At 39.1% G+C, this 23055-nt stretch overlaps 1 protein-coding gene across 2 annotated transcripts in view; it reads right to left on the bottom strand.

Annotated features, from left to right (window-relative positions):
• The window catches only part of tfdp2 (transcription factor Dp-2), a 48702-nt gene extending 38770 nt beyond the window's left edge, over positions 1-9932 (bottom strand). The window contains exon 1 of one of the 2 annotated variants that reach the window (XM_079388223.1): positions 9845-9932. The gene's annotated coding sequence lies outside the window, so the exon portion shown is untranslated. The remainder of the gene's footprint in view (positions 1-9844) is intronic. The other variant, XM_079388221.1, reaches the window with a different exon arrangement.
• Positions 9933-23055: the final 13123 nt, after the last annotated feature.

Below are 23055 nucleotides of genomic sequence, written 5' to 3'. Positions count from 1 at the left end.
ATGAAGTGGTGTGATTGTTTTATTAGTTTTGTGTTATTTATGATACATGCTATATGATTCTGTGAAATCAATCTATTTTGAAGAATTATAAAACATCTGATGCACTAAACCTTACAATATATCAGCATAGGGGTGTGCGATATGACGATTTTTGATCGTGGACGATAAAAATGTCTCCACGATCTGCTTTTGAAGAAATATCGTAGTATCGCGCTACCGCGCACATTGTCAAATACAGTTCTGGCGCCGCCGTCTCTATGTACTGTACAACACGACATACAGCAGTAGAGTTACTCAGACAGGACACTGCACTTATTCGCGATCGCAAAAGTACATTATTTGCACACAAGCCTTGCTGGTTAAATGTTTAATTCGCGCGCTGGTCTGACGTGCGCTTGTTCTGAGCGCATACACCTGAAGCACGCGCACTAAAACGCCTGTCTAACAGCGCCTGATTACTCAACTAAGTTATATTTTGCATTTTATATTTATATATTTTATATTTGTTCATTCAATTTCATTGAATGCTCTGCTAAATACACCTATTGTACCTGGAAATAAAGCACTGTTTGTTTTATTTGTATATTATGTGTATTTGTAATGTGTATCTTTGTTCTTATTTTTTAATAAGAAAAATAAAATAATGACAAAGATTTTTTATCTTCACCCACTTTGGCCTAAATATCTGCCATGCATCTTTGTCTTTCTAGTTTGGCTGTAATGCTCAGACAACTTGTAAAACCAAAATAGTAAAACTAACAAAGAATCGGGATAAAAATCGTGAATCGTGATATTTCTATAAAAAATCGTGATATGATATTTTTCCCATATCGCCCACCCCTATATCAGCATCATTTAGACACGTACAGACATCAAGAATCAAGTGTATGAATCTCAACAATGGTGAGACAAAAGCTTAATGATGCAATGCATGCTGGGTACCAGCACAGTACAAAACTCACCCATGACTCCCAGCATGCACTGCTGAGGATTATAACTGAGGATTTTGTTGTGGGGTTTAAAGGGTTAAAGATGTAAGATGGGGAAAAAAAACAGCATGAAATGTAATTTAACAACAATAAACTGTAATTAATTTACGCCAACAAACTGTAGAATAACAGTTACTTACTAGCAACCGTGCTGCCAGTAAATTACCGTTAATTCAAGGAAAAACAACAATTTACTGTAAAACGTAACAGTCAGGTTAACCAAACAAAAAAAGGTATTTTTACTGAAATATTAGTGAAGGTCCACAAAAAAACAGTAATGCAAAGTCATGAACTGATAAGGAGAGTAAATATTAAACTGAACTGTATTAATGTGTTTTTGCACATGACAGATCTGTTAATGTAGTTTTGTGGGTCACAATTGTGCTGGAGAGTAGAGCCTGTGCTTCAGTCAATGATGAGCGGCAAACTCTGATGTTCTACTGCTTTATTTAAAGACAGTAACTGTGCAGCTACTTAAGCAGTGATGATCTTTTAATTAAATACTCCGGCACATGCATGTTTGCTATAGCTGCTAATGAACTGAAACGATTTGAGTTAAAGACATGTTTTTAGTTATTTAAAGTGTTTGCAGTTTTATACTAAGAAATATATTTCTTCTCAGTGGACTCAAATTATATAAGTTCACATTACTAATGCCATACGAATACTAATATTTTAAACTCGAACTGTATGAAGCTATTGGAGCAGAGTTAATTTCCATGGTAGTATAACGGTAACATGCTGTAAAAATTAAAAGCTGTAAATTAACGGTAGAGGGCTGTAAATTAACAGTACATTACTGGCGACTCTGCTGCCAGTACATTACTGTTATTTAACGGCACAATGTTTTACAGTGAATGGTACTTTACAATAAAATAAAACCTTACAATTAGCTCCTCCAACTAATGGGCTGTGTCACACGTCATATTACAGAATTTACTACAGCATTTTAGAATCAAAACTTTATAATCTTGACAAAACTCTTATTGCTGGAAAGGTCTCAAGGTTTCACAGTGATTTTGTCAGAAGTAATATCAGAAATGTATAGGTTTGTGAACAGAAAATTCAATGGTGGCTTATTAGTATAGCGCCTAAACAAAATCTCAACCTCAGTTTTTGTAATATTTACTTCAAATTTGGAACATAACTTAATTAGAAATATGACTGATTTTTACAGCAATTTTAGAATTGCTAAATGGATTGCTTTCACAATCTGCTGTCGTCTTTTCTTTAAAAAGAGACCAACCTTAGGTTGTGTTAAAAAAGTGTTCATGAATAACAATCATTTAAGTCTGAACAGTGCATTTTCATATCTGTGTTGAAAAAGGGTTTCTTGATATGCAAGGCATAGAATATCAGAGACTTCAGATGGACTCGGGCCAGTATACAGCCACCTAGAAAACAACACAACACCCTGACAACTATCTACAAACCCTAAAAGCTACACAGAACACCTTAACAACTGCACAGCCTTGGCAACCACCAGTACCAGACACATTTTATTGAAAATGTAAATGTCAGGTTCTCAGTGCACCACAATTTCCTCAAACCACAATCAGATATGAGCAATTACATATGTTTGAAAATGGCATTATAATTCTTGATGTTGATCTTTTACAAGCTTTGAATACTAGACGGATTAGGTATTAACTCAAACTATCAGTCAAATGACTCTGGGCCTATGTAATGGATCCTTCTGCATTGTCGTGCCGTTTTCAGCACATTCATGTTGTGGTTTCCACATGCCTGAACGCGCAGCAGCAAAACGGTTATGTGCAGGGCAGCGTGATGCACTGAAAGCAGAACAACACTGAACAGATGAGGCGGCATTTAAATGTAAACACGCATATACATCGTTCGTCTGCGGTGTCGAGCTGCTCACTGGAGGAATGCAGAATCCACAATGCACACAAAACACCAAGATCTGTTGCAATCCGAGTGGAAAAGTCTTACTGTCACTGCCTATTACTTACTAATAAACCGTTTGAGACCACACAGTGACACCTATAACACCCTACCACCATGGCTACACGTTTGGGATAGGCAATATATAAATCAACAGCATTATCAGCCGCCTCATTTCTCCACTAGAAGAAACCTGCAGTTCTTCCCATTACATGTGAGCTCTCATCCACACATGTGGTCTTAAGACGCCCTGTCGCCCTGTGGTGACCCTCTCTATTGTCATTCTCTTCCGTCCTTCAGTTGGCCTGCCATAAATCCCCAAGCTCTTCGTCTGTCAGCCTGACCTCGGATTCTCCCGTCTTTCATCCTCCTTTCTCTCTCTGCTCGTCACTGTCCTCTCTTCCTTCTCTCAATCATCGATAGACTGAGAAGCACTGACCTGGAAGAGGTGATCCAGTCTGAGGCTGACACAGTAGTGGGGGGCCTAAAGAAACAGGCCAGCTTTGATAGTTTTAGGGTAGTTTAGGGGGATGGGGGTCATCGATTCAGAATCTGAGGTTTATGAAGGAGAACAAACCACAGTTCAGCTGTACTTTAGGTTTCATCCATGTTCTTAATCATCTGTTACCCAGACAGAGCCCAACAGTGCAAGAAAAACTTGGGTGTGAATTAGTAAAATAACTTTAAAAAATTATATATTTTTTATTATTATTATTTTTTCATGTTTAAAATTGCATGCTATCTTAATATAGATTTAATATATTTATTCATTTAGTCTCCTCCTATGCTCACCAATTAATTTGATCAAAAATACAGTAAAAAAAAAAAAAAACTAATATGGTGAAATATTATCAATTTGAATATATTTTAAAATATAATATACAGTATTTATGTAACGCAAAGCTGAATTTTACTTTTACTTTTAATTATTACTCCAGTCTTTGGTGTCACATTATCCATCAGAAATCATTCTAATATTCTGATAAAGTGAAAAATAAGATAAAATAAAATTCAATTCGATTTAAAAATGAAATAAAATAGAAAATAAAATAATGTTTTTATGCTAGAGTCTTCAAATCTTCCAATTAAAATAAATGATCATTATAAAAATGTATGTTTTATTATGAACATAATAAGCATGTGTAATCTGGTTAGAAGGAAAATTAAAACAGGCTTGGTCTTAAAATGCAAAAGTTACAGGGCGGGTTTGGTCTTCAATCGTCAAACGCCCGTCCAGACCTGCAGTTCTGCTCAAGGCTGGACTCCAGACTGCACCAGGCCTTGCTCTTCCAGACTGGGAAAGTGCAAGTCACAATATGTTGTGCTGATGGTATTAAATTAGTTTAATTAGTGGTTTATTGTTCACGTGAGGTCAGTTCTGAGATCTGCTGGCTGGAAGAAGCTAGCTGTAATCCACCAGCACAAGCTGCACCATTCAACAGACTTTCCAAAGCTGCGGTGGGGGTTTCCATTCTCGAGGACGAACCACTCCCTCGTCTTTCTGTAACCCCCTCCATCTGTCACTCGTGCGGCTCTGTGCGTCTCCATGGCAACCGCGAGGTCATCCACCATTTATTGTGGGACGGAGAGGTGCACAGCAGCTAAGCAAGATGATATTAGCGTCCCAAGCGCAAAATAAGTTTGACACTGCAGATCTGAGGCTTTAAAAGCCTTTGGAGCAGCATCCCCCATCAGTCCTTCTGTCGAAGCTGTAAGGAGCTGCACTCTTCAGGAGGCCTCCGCTACTATAGCCCGACTGATTAGCGTGGGCTACGCAGAGGACAAGAGGAGGAGGAGGAGGGTGACATTTGGTCTTCTGAGGGAGTGTATGCGTGTCTGAAATACAAACAGCCCAGCTCATGCTGTCATGTAAGGTCACTGAAAAGAGGAAGCACACACAAATACACTGTGTGACGCTAGATTCACGGCACAGGTTAGCCTCCACGACTCCGGCCCAGATGCCTTCTGTATTCTTGAGAGGTGGTGTACAACTCCACCTCCGAAGAGCGAGATCTCACACACTGCTGTTTATGAATTTTGTTCATGAAACTTTTGTTCATAGTCCAATCTTGTTTATAAAAATCAATGTAATTGCTGCAATGTTGATGACAGCAGCACAGCATCACTGTAAAGTCCTATAGAGTCTTTCAGGGAAACTACTGTAATCGACTGCTATAATACCAATTAGAAGTCAAAATAAATATCTGCATTGTTCAAATACAGTAACTGACTTTTTAAAAATGTCCAACATTCCATATTTCAGATGCCCAAGATTCCTTACAACAGGAAATGCAGGAAGTTCCAATTAGTCTCTCCCTCATACAAACACAGTCTGTGTTCTTTAAACTTGTAATGTTTTGTCAGACACATCTGCTTATGTGAAAAGAGATGGAAAAATCTATTAAAATGTACTCATCTTCATTTCTTCCTCTTGGACAAAACACACCAGGAGATGTTCTGCAGCATGTTTATACTGCTCTCCTCCAAAGAACAAAATCAAAAAGTGACCACAAGCTTTCAAGCTGCAAACACATCTTTTGAAGCCATTTAATTCATAAATGAAATTCTAAGTCTGTTCCTTTATGGTGTTTTTATGTCCATGTTGGATCATAAAAAGTATACAAAAGTTCTCCCTTTGGTGTACCACAGAAAAAAAAGTCACATGTGTTTGTAACAACATGGGTGTGGGTACACTTTTCATCAGATTTGGAGAAATGTAGCATTACATTACTTGCTCAGCAATGGATGCTCTGCAGTGAATGGGTGCCGTCAGAATGAGAGAAATAAAAGCATCACAATAATCCACACCACTCCAGTCTATCAGATAACATCTCGAGAAGCCAAAAGCTGAGTGTTAGTAAGAAACAATTCCACCATTAAGACATTTTTAAACTCAAACCGTTGCTTCTGATTAAAATATGCTATCCATAATATTGCATTCTCCAGTGAAAAAAAGTGGTCTTATCTGAATCAGGAGAGAAATATACACAGATCAAGAATTGTTTACAAGCAAAAACAGTCCAAACCAGTTTTAAACAAATATGTGGGTGCATTTTGATGTGAGAGGACAACAGAGGATGGGCTTTTTTCACTGGAGGAAGCAGAATTATGAATTATGGACTAATATTTCATCCAGAAACAACGTTTTGTAGTTAAAAATGTCTTTAAGATGGATTTGTTTCTTAGAAACACACAGCTTTTGGATTCTCAAGATGTTATCTGATAGACTGGAGTGGTGTGGATTGTTGTGATGCTTTTATTTCTCTCATTCTGACGGCACCCATTCACTGCAGTGCATCCATTGCTGAGCAAGAGATGTGATGCTGCATTTCTCCAAATCTGATGAAGAAACAAACTCATCTACATCTTAAATGTCCATAAGGTGAATTTTCAGCTAATTTTCATTTTTGGGGTGAACTATTCCTTCATATAATTTGTTTCTCTCTCAATACTCTCCATTTTTGTTAATAAAAGGTCAACAGGTTTTTCATATCTACCACAGAAATAACCAAAATATCTTATCAACAGGTGCCTTCAAATCAAAAGGACAGAGAACTCTTACTCTGAGCAACTATAGTGAAGCTACACATGAAGTGCTGATGTTCTTTAAAGAATAAATTCTGAAATGAAAACTAACTAATCCAAAAGTGAATAATACTTTGAGCAATCCAGAAACCCGACGCTGGATCTCCTGCTTCCTAGAATGGAAACTGCTGTGTTGCAACATGAATAGAGAAGGTTAAGTTTAGTGTCCCAAGAGGACTGGGCTTCAACACACACACAGCGAGATGCACAAACACACACCTACGCTCTGTGAACACACACAGGCGGAGGAGCGCTAACTGTATGAACGTGTCCCGAGGGGCATATTACAGTGACACCAGCGAGCAAGACAGCTGGGAAATGGCGCCAAAAAGGATCCGTGTGTGTGTTTTCTCTGTCCTTTCACTCTCTTTTGTGCATGTGCAAATACAAACACACAAAGACAGACCGCAGCCTCTCACGTGACAGCTGCGTCACAACAATGCGGACGCAGGTCAACAGATCAATACATCTGAACTTTACATTCAATACTGCTTCACTAGCTGATGCTGAGTTTTCCTGCAATACGCCAGCAGAGGCAGAAAAATAAACACACAAAGCCTCCACCACTTCACACACACACACACACACACACACGGGAAAAATTGCTTGAGGTGCTGAATAGCAGGGGGACACATGTCACAAAAGCTGAGCTCTGGGACGGGGGTCTCATTTCCCTCCTCCTCCTCTCCTCTGGAAGGATTAAATATCCAGACCGTTTGTGCGGGACCAACAGATGTCTGCTTCAAATCTGACACAGCCTGGCCTGCAATCTCAGTACACTAAGCCAACAAAAACCCCATGACCTCACACTCCACAGCTTCCTTGTCCAATTACCACACCAAACACACTCTCAAATGCGTCTCGGTTTAAGCCTCTTCTTGTATATTTTCTTCAACGTTTACTTCACGATCTAGTGAACAAGCCTAAATAACAAGGCTCAGGTGTTTCTCCACAAAACGGTGCAAAACAGCACAAAAATAGACAGTCTCAAAGGGGAAAGAAACCACAAACAAAACATTTCAAGAGACAAACTCTTCTGAACATACTGATAAATATTCTCAGAAATGTTATTTAAAAAGTAACAAAAGTGCAACCATAGGATTTGGACATACGATCATGGCAATCATACTATTTGTACCATGGTAATACCATGTTTTTTGAACGTGGTACCATGGCAAAGTTATGTGTTTTGTTATCTACTGTATTATTTTTTAATAAGTGGTACTAGGGATGTAACGGTATGAAAATTTCTCATCACGATTATAGTGACCAAAATTATCACGGTTATCAGTATTATCACGGTATTGTTAAAATGTGCTGGAGATGTTCAAAAAGTACCGAAACATAAATCACTTCACCAAGTTTCATACTTAAAAATCAACAAACAGCAAATAAAATTACTTTTTGTTTGCATAATCACTAAAACAATAACATTACCAATGAGGTCTGGATTTTAAATGACAACTTGACTGACACCAGTTTAATAGCATGTTCAAATAAATAATGTAAATGTTCAAATAAAGCTTTGAAAAAGTTTAACATAAAGGTAGACCACACATTTCAGCCTTTAAAGAAAAGGGTTAAATTAAAATCATAATTAATAAATGATTATATGTATTTTATCTGCTCCATAAATAATTCTATATAGCATATCTGAATTGTTTAAATGTACATAAGTTTGTTTTTCATCAACCGGTTAAAATTTACAGCAGGTCATGCAAATTTGGTCAATTTTTTGGCCAGACAGAAACTGCACACAGACTGAATGTAAATAAGTGTCTGTAAATCCACTCTCTGGCAGCAGGTGGCGCTTTATACGGAAAAGCTGAATTACAGCTGATTCCTGTGAACTCCGCGAACACTTCCTTTAGGTATTACATGGAGCAAAGATGAGAACAAAATGCCATCAAATCGTTTCTGAAGACAGTCCGAACCTTCAGAGGTACATTCATATAATTAATTCATTGATATATTAATTTGTATAATTCCCTTAGCACTCTTTTAAAACCTCCCAGCTTTTCCGCCCTGTTTTCACTCAGAACGAAACCACTGTGCTGCCGTGCGCTCGTGACACTGTTACTGAAAACTGCTTTATGCCGGACAGTATTTATTTATCGCGAGTTGTTTAAATCACGGTAATCGAATACGGTTTTAATGATAATTAAAATATGAAACGGTAATACTAACCGCGGGGAATTTTATCATGATTTATCGTCAAACCGGTAATCGTTACATCCCTAAGTGGTACAATATAAATATGTGACCCTGTACCACAAAACGAGTCATATGGGTTTTTGTAGTTTCATACATCATCTGGAAGCTGAATAAATAAGCTTTCCATTGATGTATGGTTTGTTATGATAGGACAATATTTGTCCTATCATAATAATATTAAATATCTGGAATCTGAGGGTGCAAAAAAATCTAAATATTGAGAAAATCTCCTTTAAAGTTGTTCAAATTAAGTTCTTAGCAATATTACTAATCAAAAATTAAGTTTTGATATATTTACAGTAGGAAATTTACAAAATATCTTCATGGAACATGATCTTTACTTAATATCCTAATGATTTTTGGCATAAAAGAAAAATTGATAATTTTGACCCATACAGTGTATTGTTAAATATACCCGTGCTATTGTGCTCCAGGATCATATTTGGCGCATGATTATGGTAATCACTACAGTAACGTTACAGTAGATATCCTCACCTGACACCATCACTTTACCATGGTAACTTACTTTACTATGTATCCAAGCTTGTGAGACGATATTTATAAGATACCTACGGCATTGTTGTACTGTATGATGATCGTTTAACTCATAAACTGACAGGAATACACAACACTAGCGCTAGCTGAGGTAACACTGCTCAGACCTTTATCGTGACATTATCGCCTCAAGGCCGAAGTTTTATGAGTTTACCCGACAATAAACTACCTGGCTATTCCTAAAACCTCCATTTGAACTAAATATGAGGGAATATGAAGCACTTCTCACCGAAACGCGGCGATAATCCCGAGCAGCGGAAATGTGCAGAAGCCGCCGCTTCAGTTAAACATACTATCATCTGCACTTTATAAACCACTATAACGACATTTCAACTAAACTACATGTTAAAACAGTGCCGTGAGAGACGTCTTTGAATCTGGACGGAACTCTTTATTTGTTGATATAAGTTAGCTAAACTAACGTTAAGCTAATTACTCAAACCTTATTATGAAAGCTAATAATAAACATGTTACTTTGTTGAACACATAAACAATAAACGCTGCTGTCAAACGTCACTTAATGATATTGCCCAAGGTCACTATCTTCTTAGTCACATCTTCACAGCTTATGGTAAATACGCCGAGAAGCACCTTACCTCAGAAGAGTTGAGGAAAACAAACAGCGAGCGTCACTGAATGATGAGACTGAACACTTCCTCAGCGCCGCTGAGCTCCGCACACAAGCTTGGCGGTGGCAGCCAGCCGTCGCCTCTGATTGGTCACACCTGCCCGTGACGTCGGGCGCCAGGTGGAAGGTGATTGGCTGTCCTGAGCGAAATGTAAAGCAGGCGTGCCGTTCCACATAAAGGCTGCGTGCTATGCGGGGTAATCAGACTAATAAAGTAATTTAAAGTTTTTGTTTTATTTTAATTAGTGTGCGAAGACAAAAGGGAACAATGGGAGGCTGTGCGGCGCTGCGTTATTTTGGCGTGGTTCGCCATCTGGTAGTAATCACATGTTTATGACGTATATTAATTTGGCATTTAAATGTTGAATGTGTGTTTGGTCAAAAACAATGAAGAAGACACTAGATGGGAGAAAATCTCACTGTTCGGCTGCAAAACTGACTGCAACGACTATTTAAAAGTTACTCGATTACTGAAACGAGCGATGGGCGATTTCCTGTGGAAAGTTTGGTTCCTGAACACATCAGAAGCTCATTACCATATTGCACATGATTACACATAATAAAGTGACTGGAAGGAAGGCGTAGAGCAACAGCTTTACATCCCTAAGGCCTGGTTTCACAGACAGGGCTTAGCCTAAACCAGGATTAGGCCATAGTTTAATTAGGACATTTAAGCAATTTTTATAAACATGCCTTAGAAAAAAACATTACTGGGGCGCATCTTAAGACAAAACAAAGACACTGACATGTTTTAAGAGCAGTCAGTGCAAGTTTCTTTCCGTTGAAACAGCTCAGATTTACATTTTAGTCTAGGACTAGGTTTAAGCCTTGTCTGTGAAACCGGGGGTATATGTGGCTAAAAGAGTTTAGTTGCTTAACAGCCATATCCCTGGATCAAATTAACGCGATTCATATATGGACCATAAAACCAGTCATAAGGGTCGTTTTTTCGAAATTGAGATTTATGCATCATCTATAAATCTACATCTTCATAAATAAGCTTTCCATTGATGTATGGTTTGTTATGATAGGACAATATTTGGCTGAGATACAACTATTTGAAAATCTGGAATCTGAGGGTGCAAAAAAATCTAAATATTGAGAAAATCGCCTTTAAAGTTGTTCAAATAAAGTTCTTAGCAATGCATATTACTAATCAAAAATTAAGTTCTGATATATTTATGGAAGGAAATTTACTAAATATCTTCATGGAACATGATCTTTACTTAATATCCTAATGATTTTTGGCATAAAAGAAACTCAATAATTTTGATCCCTAGTGTATTGTTGACTATTGCTACAAATATACCTGTGCTACTTAAGACTGGTTTTGTGCTCCAGGGTCACATATGTCACAAGTATATGAAAAATAGGAGTTCAAGTGAGACCAGGGCTAGCTGAAACATCTTAGCAATGAATTTTTCTCAAGGTAGGTACAGTATATATATATATATATATATATATATATATATATGTGTGTGTGTGTGTGTATGTGTGTGCGTACTGTCACCTGTAAATATATGCATAACACATAATTTACATAGAACTAAAACCTATGCAAGCCTAAATTAAAAACTGAAGTCGAAGTGGCAGTTGCTCATTTCAATAAGAACTACAAAAGTGTTTGCAGATTGTAATTTAATAAGAAAAGACGCCATGACAAAGGGCCACACCTGCTCTTTGCACATCTGCACAAGCTGTTAAAACAGCCACCATAAACGCATGTCATGACTGCGAAAATAAAAAATACTGTCAACACGGTCAATGTGTACATTTTGCATCTTGCAGGAAACTTGAGATAAAACTGTTGCTAATTCACAGATTTTTCACAGTTGATTTTAAGATACATTTAACACTTTCTGCATTCAGCAGAATTTGAAGAGCCCTCTGTGAGGTTTGTTTGTGACTGAAAAAGCAAGACTTGAGCAGGGAATGATAAGGCAAAACCTCACGGGACATGTTAATAGCAGTATATCATCTCGCCCATAATTCATTGTGGAGAGGATTTCCCGTGAAGGCGGTCATGACGCCAAACTCTGATCTTCACAGGGCGTGGAGTCTCGATGTGAGCTGAGTTTGAGACAGTCTTCATGTGACTGGTCGATAGATAGACAGACAGACAGACAGACAGATATACACTGTCACGTGCAATATACGTCGCTGATGTGTGTATATGTATATCCTGGTCATGTTGTTGAAAATTCACAACACAAGCTGCAGACCAGTTTTCCAGAAAAACACTTATAGCAGATGTGTGAATATGTGTGAATACTACGGTTAGAGCGGTTTTAGTGGACAGTTTTGAGAATTGTTTTAGTTATATAGCGCTCCCTGACACTGAAAATTGAAGCTGAATATGGCAGGCGTGTGTAAATCAGTTTTATACTGTATGTGTGTGTGTGTGTGTGTGTGTGTGTGTGTATATATATATATATACACATCTGTGTGTGTGTGTGTGTGTGTGTGACCGATGACCCCTCTTTTTTCCCTCTTTTTATTCAGTTATATCTATAGCAATGCTTCATTAAATAATTTAAGTACCCAGATTGTTTTTGAAGAATTTTAATAGATTTTTATATAGATGTTTAATATACTTGAATAGATTCAATTAAGTGACCGATTGCTGTTCTGCGTTTAAAATTGCGTCATTTGTGATGCAGATCTCTGATGGCTTTTGTGTAAGTGAGAATGACGGTCATGACCAAGATGCACCTTAAACCTTAGACTTTGATATGATGCCAAAGTGGCGTTCTGTTAAACGTTTAATAAGATTTTACGTTACATATCACCAAACACAAGATAGATTTTCGACACATGCTCTTTGTGGGATATCTGCTTTGTTTTTTAGCCTTCTGACATCTGACAAGACTTGAATTGGACTTGATACTCTTGCCCAGCAAGTTAGAGCGTAAACCACCCAAAACAATACACATCAGCAGAGAGAGTGAGATAAAGGAATAGTTCACTCCAAAATGACAGTTTTGTCATCATTTACACACCCTCATTTCATTCCAAATCCCCATGACTTTGTTGTTTGTGGGACATAAAAGAAGGACTTTTGAAGATACACTTGCAATTGGGAGAAGCTTATAATAATACAACTTCAAAAAGGACACAAAACACAGAAAAAGTAGTCTAAAAATGCCCTAAATTCCATCTGTTACGTTAAATGTGGATTTGATGGTATGTTTATACAAATACATTTTGAATGTTCTGAAATGTGAGATTAGTAACATCTGAACCTCATTAAACACACAAACTCAAGACAATGTTACTGTGCAGGTGCAATAACTGTACAGTTCATGCAACTGTTACCCAGCATTCTGCACCAGAGCAGTGATAAAGAGAGGAAGTGACAGGAGATGAGAAATGCTCCAACACATCTGTGCAAAAGTGCAGAACAAAGGGGTCGTGTATTACTAGTCCTAATCAAGTGCAACATACTGCCATATATGCAAATCTAGAGGCATAAAAACAAACCCACCTGTGAATGACTGTCTCAGTTCCTCTGATCTGCATCAGATAGTCTGCATTAAATACATCGGAATGTCAGATGCAGCTTCTGTCCAACATCTGCAGTGCAATGATGGATTTACATTACATTTGATAAATAAAATCTGTTTCTGAGATTATTTTAAAGCATAAAGTGTTCAAAGGTTTTCACATGCAGTGTAGTTCTCCTATGGATTTAGTCAGTCTCCGTTGCTTCTGTTTATGTAATCCCGGACTGGTTCAGCGATGTGTTGAGGACACCTTTTTCAAGATTAAAAAACCTAATATGCTACTTTTGCATAGTACTGTACACCAGAATTGTGTCATTATATTATATAGATGTTTCATCTGTGAGTAAGAGGATGAAAACAAAGTTTACACACTTCCAAAAGGTTTGTTTTTGGGCCAATGTTCTCGAAAAGCTGCAGAGGGTGAGACTACTGTACGTGCTGTGGATAAAGCTCCCGTGTCAGCAGGATATATTTGTCAAGACATAACTACTGAGGCAGAAATTTGATGATTTTAAAGTAATGCTTAGACTACAATTGCACATTTTCATTAACATTTCTTGTGGATAATAATAAAAAAAAATCCACAAAATTAATTTTTTTCTCTCGTTTTTTAGCTATTTTGCCAGGCAACTTTTTAAAGCAATATTTCTTGGGCAATTTCCCATTGAGAGTGGGTAACAAATTTCTGTCTGGATACTAGATTGATCATGGGCCCTGTGCCTCACCTGGTTGCCCGTTGACAGCAACAGTGCCTAAAGTTGCCTGGCAACATTGTTTAAAAAGTTGCCCTATGTATCATCAGCCGTTTAAGTCTTTAATTGACTGAAGATGACAACCTTTACTTGAGTCGGCTCAGTCAACATCAGCATCTCTCTTGTCTGTCTTGAACCTGTCAGCATCTCTCAGTTGCTCCAGAATCCTCCAGTCTTATAGAGCCCCTCGCCAGCCACGTCTTCTAGAGACAAGCGCCAACCCCAGTTTCTTCTAGAGACCATCACCAGCATCAATGTCTTCTAGAGATAATCGCCAGCCCCAATTTCTTCTAGAGACCATCACCAGCATCAATGTCTTCTAGAGATAATCGCCAGCCCCAATTTCTTCTAGAGTCCATCACCAGCATCAATGTCTTCTAGAGACAAGCGCCAACCCCAGTTTCTTCTAGAGACCATCACCAGCATCAATGTCTTCTAGAGACAATCGCCAGCCCCATTTTCTTCTAGAGACCATCACCAGCATCAATGTCTTCTAGAGATAATCGCCAGCCCCAATTTCTTCTAGAGTCCATCACCAGCATCAATGTCTTCTAGAGACAAGCGCCAACCCCAGTTTCTTCTAGAGACCATCACCAGCATCAATGTCTTCTAGAGACAATCGCCAGCCCCATTTTCTTCTAGAGACCATCACCAGCATCAATGTCTTCTAGAGATAATCGCCAGCCCCAATTTCTTCTAGAGTCCATCACCAGCATCAATGTCTTCTAGAGACAATCGCCAGCCGCAGTTTCTTCTAAAGACCATCACCAGCATCGATGTCTTCTAGAGATAATCGCCAGCCCCAATTTCTTCTAGAGACCATCACCAGCATCAATGTCTTCCAGAGATAATCGCCAGCCCCAATTTATTCTAGAGACATCACCAGCATCAATGTCTTCCAGAGATAATCGCCAGCCCCAATTTATTCTAGAGACATCACCAGCCACACTGTTCAATTAAATTAAATTAAATTCAATTCAAGTTTATTTGTATAGCGCTTTTTACGATACATATCGTTGCAAAGCAGCTCTACAGGAATTTAAATTTCCACAATATATTTATATATTTCAGAACCTTAATATATTTAACTTATGACAAAATTTGGTAATTCTGTATGTTGTCTGAGCTTTGGCATCCTCTGAGGTCCTCTGAGGGGTTGGCATTATCTTTTCTCAGGTGTTCGGTAATCTCAGATCATTTAAGGGTTGGATCCAGACTGAAGCTTCTGTCATTCCTAGTTAATTCCTAGTTAATTCCCGTGGCAGAAACAGAGAACAGTGGCCCTTCTCAGAACAGAGAAGCAAGATGGCGTCAGGTAGAGCAGGTGTAGCTATAGCTCTCTTAGCATACAGATTAGTTTTAACTTTCCTAAAACCAGTTATTACCAATACATTTTTAAATTGCGTTAAATTTAATCCTCAACATCTTTATGGGAAATTACTCCCGAACAACATCGACCTTGGATATGGGAGGCACGTTTTAGGAGTGACTTTTATTTTTCCATCCTTTATCGGGCGAAGAAACACTCCAAGCCACCAGCTCGGCTTCGACATAGTGATGCGTTAATTATTATATTCTGTCTGCTATTATCCGGAGATATTCATCCGTGTCCCGGTCCTTTTCACACCAAAATGGCACAGGACGATTCTATCATGGCGGATACACACTTCAGCTGTCTCACAGGTACGCACTTGTTGTGGCGAGTTATTGCGTGATTACACCCAACCAACTAACCTCCCTTTTTCTGGCGCGGCTGGCGATGTCGTGTTTGCTCGGGGCGTTGGCGCTGGTGTCGGGGCCACAAGGCCTGGTGGTGGTCCGGCCGGACTGTCGCCTGGGGAAGTCGAGCGGTCCATTGATAACCGGTTTGGTGGCCCACAGCGTGACCTTCGGGGGCTGTCTAGAACGGAGTTGAGCTCGGATGCTGGCGTGGAGATCTTTGGCTCAGCGGGGTTGTCGGTGGGCTCGCTCGTGTCGGCCGAGTGGAGGAGTGGAGGAGATGCCGATCCACGGAGTACTTCAGATTTTATTGATTTGAACTTAACATTAGATAATATACGTGGAGTCGGGACAAAGATGAAAAGTGTAAATAAGAAAGTGATTAATCCAGCGATCTTAAAAAATAGAAAATGGAAAATATTCCGAACCCTTAATCAATCTAGAATAGTTTGGGATCCTAAAGCTAAAATGAAGGGTCTCTTAGGTGGTCATCTAAACATAAGAAGTATTAAATCGAAAAGTGATCAAGTTCATCATCTCTTACTAAACTCAAATTTAGGCTACGTCCACACGAAGACGGGTTTCTCCGTATCCGATCTTTTTTTTTGCCTCAAATTCCGTAAACACGGAGTCGTCTCAGGAAATATCTGCGTCCACACGGAATCACTGAAACCGACTGAAAACGATGTAGTACACATGCCAGACCAATATGTGGCGCTGTAATTCTGCCACAGAGATACACAAAAAAAACAGAGAAGAAGACTTGGACCACGTGCGTAAACCTTGCGCGCTGATTATGAAAATTATGCGTATACAGAGAAACCCGTCTTCGTGTGGACGGGGCCTTAGATTGCCTTTGTTTATCAGAGACTTGGCTTCACGAAAATGTTTCTACTGCAGTAATTCAGGTGCCTGGTTTTAATGTTTTTAGAAAGAATAGAGAAAATCTTGATACTTTACTGAAAGAATGTAATTTTAACAAGGAGGTAATTATCATGGGTGATTTCAACATTAATTGGGAAGATAAATCTACTAGAAAAAATCTTAAGCAGATAACTGATAGTTTTGATCTTAAACAATTAATTAGTGGACTTACTCGAATAACCAATTCTACTAAAAGTCAAATTGATCTGATATTTACTAATAGACCTGAGCGAATTTTGAAATCTTGTAATATGTTAACTGGTCTGTGTGACCATAATATGATTCTGGTAACTAGGAAACTAACTAAGAAGAGGTTTAGCTCATTTGTTAAGAAATGTGAATTCTTTGGGATACCAAAGAATAAACAAGAGAATTTTAAAGGTGCTATTCAGCAGATAGAATGGGATAATCTATTATTGATTATGAGGAAGATAGTGACATTTTTACAAAAAGATAATAAAAAATTAATAAAATAATAAAAATATTATTACTGATTATACCTGTATTTATAATCTATTAATAAAATCTATTATCTTAGATAGTTTAGAAGTTTCATCTGGTCTTGTTGAGATATATAGTTGAGTATCATCAGCATAACAATGAAAACTAATCCCGTATTTTCTAATAATATTACCAAGAGGCAACATGTATATTGAAAATAGCAGAGGACCTAGGACAGATCCTTGTGGTACTCCATACTTTACTGGTGATAATTGTGATGACTCTCCTTTTAAATTAACAAAGTGGTAGCGATCGGACAGGTAGGATCTAAACCATCTTAAAGCCTGCCCTTGAATACCAGTATAGTTTTGTAATCGATCTAGGAGTATATCATGGTCTATAGTGTTGAACGCAGCACTAAGATCAAGTAATACTAGCAATGAGATGCAGCCTTGATCTGAAGCAAGAAGTCATTTGTAATTTTAACAAGTGCAGTTTCTGTACTATGGTGAGGCCTGAAACCTGACTGAAATTCTTCATAGAGATCATTTTTTTGCAAGAAGGAGCACAATTGAGCAGACACAACTTTTTCTAAAATTGTAGACATAAACGGAAGATTTGAAATGGGTCTGTAATTTGCCAGGTCATTAGAAGTTGTGGTTTCTTAATAAGAGGCTTAATAACCGCCAGCTTGAATGGTTTTGGGACATGACCTAAATATAACGATGAGTTAATAATATTGAGAAGTGGTTCTTCTGCTACAGGTAACAACTCTTTCAGTAGTTTAGTGGGTACAGGATCTAATAAACATGTTGTTGGTTTAGATGCACTGATAAGTTGATTTAGCTCTTCCTGTCCTATAGTTGTAAAGCACTGCAGTTTTTCTTTGGGTGCGATGAATGAAGCTGAAATACTAGACGCAGTAGAATTTACATTTGTTATTGTATTTCTGATGTTATCTATTTTATCAGTAAAGAAATTCATAAAGTCATTATTATTAAACTGTGAGGGAATATTTAGATCGGGAGGTGTCTGTTTGTTTGTTAATCTAGCCACTGTGCTAAATAAGAAACTTGGATTGTTTTGGTTATTATCTATGATTTTGCGGATATGCTCTGCCCTGGCAGCTTTTAGAGCCTGTCTATAGCTGGACATACTGTTTTTCCACGCAATTCTAACAACTTCCAAGTTAGTTTTTCTCCATTTGCACTCAAGATTACGAGTTTCTTTCTTGAGAGAATGGGTATAACTGTTGTACCATGGCGCAGTACGTTTTTCTCTAACCTTTTTCAATTTGAGGGGGGCAACAGCTTCTAATGTATTAGAGAAGATAGTGCCCATGTTGCTAGTCATTTCGTCTAGTTCATGTGTATTTATGGGTACACAGAGCAGTTGAGATAAATCAGGCAGGTTATTTGTGAATCTGTCTTTGGTGGCTGGAACAATAGTTCTGCCCGGACGATAACACAGAGCCATATAATTAATATCAGTAATACGCAGCATGCACGATACAAGGAAATGATCAGTAACATCATCCCTTTGAGGTACGATATCTATATCGGTAAGATCAATTCCATGCGATATAATTAAATCTAGCGTATGATTAAAACGATGAGTGGGCCCGGTGACGTTTTGCTTGACTCCAAAAGAGTTTATTAGGTCAGTAAACGCAAGTCCTAACGCATCATTTGTATTAACGTGAATGTTAAAATCTCCAACAATTAGCAGTTTATCAACATTAACCAATAGATCTGAGAGGAAATCTGCAAATTCTTTTAGGAAATCTGTATATGGCCCTAGCGGTCTATACACAGTAGCCAGAGCAAGAGACAGGAGAGATTTATTTTGCATATCTAACAGTGACATTAAGCAGAAGTATTTCGAATGAGTTAAACCTCCTGTATCCTGTTTTCTGAGTAACATTGAGAATATCACTATATATTGTTGCCACACCACCACCACGAACAGTCTGACGGGGCTCATGTTTATAACAGTAGCTTGGTGGAGTAGACTCATTTAGACCAAAATATTAATTTGGTTTCAGCCAGGTTTCAGTCAGGCAGAGTACATCAAAATTATTATCTGTGATCATTTCATTTACAATAACTGCTTTGGGTGCGAGTGATCTAATATTTAGGAGCCCAAGCTTTAAAAATTGTTTTTGTTCATTTATTTCACGTTTTTCTGGTTTAATCACGATCAGATTTTTTCTAGATCCTGCATTAAATTTATATTTTGACCTCGCTATTTGGGGAACAGACACAGTCTGTATAGATTGGACAACGTAAGTACTTCTATCATTTAAGTGGGTAGAACAAAACTCATCATAGCAGTTATTTGAGAATTGGCTTACTAGTCATATGGAGCGTAGCGTCCTGGAGATGTTGTCCGACAGGAGTTCCGCTCCGACTCTGCTGGGGTGCAGGCCATCAGCACGGAAGAGCCTAGGACGCTCCCAGAAAATATTCCAATTATTAACAAAGAGCAGTTTCTGTTCTTTACACCATGACAATAACCATTTGTTTAAAGCAAACAGTCTACTGAACCTTTCACTTCCTCGTCGATACGTGGGAAGCGGTCCTGACACGATGATCGTCATCGCGAGCGTACCGTCTCGATCAGGCTCCTGAAGTCCCTCTTCAGTGTCTCCGTCTGCCGCAGCTTGCTGTCGTTAACCCCCGCGTGCAGCACGACAGCACCGATGCTCTCATCGCCCTTCAGGATCACGGGTATCTGCGGAGAAACATCGAGAACACGAGCACCGGGGAAACAGTGAGTGTGCACTTTACCTTCAGCTAACGTAGCACGGACGTGCCGGACGATGGAGTCTCCGATGATCACAGCATCGTGTTCCGTGTCGCGGAGGGGAGCGAAGCGTTTCCGGGTGGAGATCTCGAAGACCGGAGGCGGCGGAGGGGGAGAGGTCGTCGCCCGGGGTCTGGCTCGCATCTTCCGCTGATGGTGCACCCAGGGTCCATGGCGTCCCGGCGCCGGAGTGAAGGACATCTGGGAAAATCGCGTTCTGGGTGCACAGGGCCTGTGCAGAGAAACACACGGAGTAGAGGTTAGCAGCGTGCTGTATACTTGTGAGCGTCAGCCCGGGATGTTTCCAGCGCGGCTCTCCGCTCTCTCAGCTGGGCCTGCTTCTCCACCAGGTCGCGGATCTACTTCTCCACGGCTTCCAGCTCCAGCTGCACCGAATGCAGCTCGAATGTGTCCTCACCTGCACTCAAAGGTAGACACAAATCCGCCATTTAAGCAAGTAACAGTGAAACAATGGTAATGTGTGTGAATAGAGTATTAGCGGCAGCCATGCTGTCGATGCTAACGGGCTATAAGCTAATAGCAGACTCGAGAAATCAAAATAAAACTAGTGATAACAAGGCGCTCTGATTGGTTTTGTTTTAGAATGCTATAGGGGATATATTCACACGTTATAGAAACGAAAATGATAGTGTATAAAATTGATTTTAAGATAGAAAATAGACGATGAAGAATCAACTTGACGGAGCTGTCTTCTAGAGACACCTCCACCTACAAACGACCAGGTGCTCTGTCTCTCCAGCCGATGTAAGGAAGACCCTATCCAGAATTAACCCACGAAAGGCTGCGGGTCCTGACAACATACCTGGCCGTGTACTACGAGACTGTGATGCACAGCTGACGGATGTCCTAACAGATATCTTCAACACCTCGCTGAGCCAGACAGTTGTCCTCACACCTCTCAAATACACTCTCAAATACATGTCTCAAATACACCTCTATAATCCAGGACCAAAGTCGTCACCTGTGTCCTGCCTGTATGATTATCGTCCATAGCACTGACCCCAGTCATGATGAAGTGCTTTGAGAGGTTAGTCATGCATCACATCAAGTCCAGACTCCCAAACACGCTGGACTCATTCCAGTTTGCATACCGTCCAAACTGTTTCACAGTGGATGCAATATCCACCACTCTCCACCTAGCTCTTACTCACCTGGAGCAGAAAGACTCTTCTGTCAGAATGCTGTTCATCGACTTCAGCTCAGCATTCAACACAATAATCCCACAACAGCTCATCCACAATCTAAACCTGCTGGGCCTTAACACCACCCTCTGTAATGATCCTGGACTTTTTAACTGGAAGACCTCAGTCAGTCCGTGTTGGCCGCAACACCTCCAGCACTACAACACTGAGCACAGGTGTCCCACAAGGCTGTGTGCTCAGTCCGCTGCTCTTCACGCTGCTGACCCACGACTGCACTGCCAGGTCCAGCTCCAACCACATCATCAAGTTTGCTAATGACACAACTGTGGTAGATCTCATCAGCAACAATGATGAAACACACTACAGAACACAGCTGGCTGAATGGTGTGGTGCTAACAACCTGTCCCTCAATGTGAGTAAGACAAAAGAAGTTGTGATGGACTTCAGGAGAAACTCTGTTGAACCACCCCCCACTGACCATCGAGAGCTCGACCGTAGAGAGAGTCAGCAGCACTAAATTCCTGGGGGTGCACATTGCAAAGGATTTCACCTGGACCACCAACATCATGTCACTCAACTAGAGTGAGGGCAAGTGTGGAGGACATGTAATTTCCCTTTCTAACCACTTGGGGGCGTCCTGTCCAAAAATCCAAGATCCAGTGACAAATAGAAGAATTCAATGCAAAATAGGGTTAATAGCGTCATCTGTAGACCATTAGGCCTAAATGCATCCAGACCACTTTCATCACTATGGAAGTAAAATGCCACATTCAGAGAGGCATGACAACGGGATTTAGGGACTGGTAAACTAATTTAAGATTGTATGAAGACACTTAATTGTGGCTTCTGATTAGGAAAGAAACTTTACAGAGCGAGTTGGAATAGTCCCTACTATAAGAAACTCTATATAACTAACCAAGCACTGCTGCTGCTGCTGATATCTTTACAACTTCGCTGAAACGTCTCCCCAGTGCGTCTTTTAAAATGGCTTGGATTGGTCAGTTCAGTGCCTTTATTTCTGATAAACTCACTGGATAAAGCAGGTAATTCCTGCACGAATCAGCTGGTTTAGCAACAAGATGAATTCTGCAATAATATTACACACCATTCATACCCAACAACAAATCCATTACATAACTAACCCTAACTTTCTATAAAGAGTAATTGATTTGCAGAATAAACAAACCAGTCTCCCTGTTATTTCCATCTTTTGTTTTCTTTGATATAAATATAATAGTAACATCACATGTTGGAGTGGAAACTATGAATTTTTAAGGCAAGTTGGTCTAGATATTTATTACAAAATCTTGTTGAAGGCAAATAAACCAGACTTTGCATCTGCAATCATTTAACAAGCTGTTGCCAAGATATTTAAAGAAAATTCTCTTCTTCACTTCTACAGGGTTTATTATTATACAATATACTATTATTTAACGTTTATTATTCAGTCACTGGACAAGTGCAGAAGTGCGATTTCTGTAAATAAAAACCAATCAAAAACCAGTTCCCTTTTATCCACAAGGGGTCATTGTGTACCATCAATTCATCATAAATCTGATGTTCAATGTGGTTATACTATAGGAATATTAATAAATGCACTTACAATAAAAGCTGTGAGTCACAGCATCATTTTGGAATCGAATCTGAAACGGTTCACAATGTTTTCAGATGACTTAATACAATAATTGAATTATTAAAATACTAAAAACATCAACAAATACAATGCAACAATTAAACGGTTGTTTCTTATGCAGAATTGCGAGATTTGGAGTTACAAAGGTTCAAAACTACTGCTGTGCTTTGAAACTGAAAATAGCTAATCAAATAATTCACAACTCAATCTCCCAGCACTTTTATTATTATTATACAAAG

This window comes from Barbus barbus (genome assembly GCF_936440315.1).
Source record: "Barbus barbus genome assembly, chromosome: 31".
Taxonomy (NCBI): Eukaryota; Metazoa; Chordata; class Actinopteri; order Cypriniformes; family Cyprinidae; genus Barbus; species Barbus barbus.
This window is presented reverse-complemented; position numbering and strand designations above follow the sequence as displayed.